Here is a 1,817-nt window from a genome sequence, read left to right on the forward strand (position 1 = left end):
CGTGATTTGGTCGTCGCACCAGATACGCCTTCCATTTCTGGTTTGTTTTAGAGGCTTTTTTTTAAGTGCGAATGCACTTCTTAAGCGAGCCTGAATCGTCCGCCGCCGTCGTCCGCATAGCAACAGCTGCGGGTGCGCGCGCTCCTCGTCTTCCTCCTCGTCTTCCCTAGCAACGGGGGGAGATGGGCGCGCTCTACTCTCCTCCTCCTCTCTCCGCTCAGTGACTGCGGGTGTTGGGCGCCTCCTCTCCACTCCAAGATCACGATATCCACCGTAATCGCGCAATCAACAACCGTGCATTCGCACTTACACACTCTCCCCCTCGGGGAAGTGCGAGGGATTTTTTTAAGTTGATATCGAAAAGCGTTCATTGCTGCAACCGAAGGTAAACCGGCCAACTGCCGCTTCGTGGCCTTAGTGGCGTAATTCAAGCCGGCGAAGAACGTCAAGACTGGGAAAGAGAGAAAAATCTTTTGAGCGACTTTACAAGTTATCTGAGAGTCATAGAGCAGTAATTTTTGGCTGAGGTACGTTGCGACCCCTAGTCTAAGTACTGTGTGTGTTGGGTGACTACGTTCTGCACGCATTTCAGATTTCAAAAAAAGTTCAAAAAAGTGTTGCAGGGCGGAGGCGGAGCCGTTGAGACTCTTCGTAACGTGGGAGGCAGGCACGAGGTGCGAAAATCGTTGTGAGGTGCACAAACACGTAAAGGAATTCGTTGGCGTATTTGGCCAAATGTTCGGTTGGCCAAATATTTCGCCAACCAAATATTTGTCTGCTCACTTCACTGCAAATTCCGATAACTACGTCATGGGAGCAGTTAGGCAAAATGACGAACTCAGCAGTGTACGTGATGCCGTCCATGGTGATGCGTGATGTGCACGTTCCACTTGGCGTAACGAGATGGCCTCCTGCTGTGCGTATATGCGGACCGTCCCATCTTGTCGTAACTTTCTTCAGCTTGGACGCGAATGACCCGCTCATTACCGAGTAGTCGGCTCCCGTGTCGATGAGGGCGGCTACGTCAAAGCCGTCGATGGACAAGTGGACGTCGGACGCCGCCTCCCTCGAGTTCCGGGTGCGTCGGGGCGTCGCATCTCGGCTTGTGCGTGTTGACGGTCGGACACTGTCGTCGTCGTCTCGGCGGCCGTCTCTGTCATGTTGGGTACGCGTCGCGCCGTGTAGCTGTCGTCGTGTTCGGGAGTCTCGTCAGGGTTCCGTCGGGTCGCCGGGATGAGGGCATGTCGTGAATCACGGTCTTCGGCGCACCCTTGCGTCGTTGGAGGGTTTTCTTTTTTTTTTCGCCGTTGTGCTACTTCACTTCACTTCCAGAAGTTTCTGCCTTTAGATTCCCCTGCGTGGGCTGGGGGACCTTCCACGTGCGAAGTCAGCATTGCTAAGGTGGTTCGGCGACCCGTACGGGTAGGGCGACGGCGAACGGTTGAAACGGGCTGGGCCACGGCTGGTTTGAGATAGGTAGTCGTCGATCTCACGCGGTCGTTGGCCAGGGAGAGGGCGAGGTGCGTCGACGGAGAAACCACGCAGTCCGAGTCTCTTGTACGGGCAGCGACGGTAGATGTGGTCGACCTCTTCGCAGTAGTAGCACAGAGGACAATTATCGGGAGTTCGCCATGCTTCCGTCTTCCTCGGAGCCTGGTTTCGGACTACAGAGGGTCTGGCGGGCGACAGTGGGCGGCGGTACGGCAGGGCCTCTTGACGATGGATTGGAGCAGGTCGTGGTCGACGAACAGCCGCGGAGTGGGTCATCGCTTGTGGATCGCGGGGTGCTTCCGACGGCGTAGAAGTCCCCAGTCCCA

The sequence above is a fragment of the Haemaphysalis longicornis genome, unplaced genomic scaffold, assembly GCF_048455015.1.
Source record: "Haemaphysalis longicornis isolate Haplotype H1 unplaced genomic scaffold, Haemaphysalis longicornis Haplotype H1 scaffold_1, whole genome shotgun sequence".
Taxonomy (NCBI): domain Eukaryota; kingdom Metazoa; phylum Arthropoda; class Arachnida; order Ixodida; family Ixodidae; genus Haemaphysalis; species Haemaphysalis longicornis.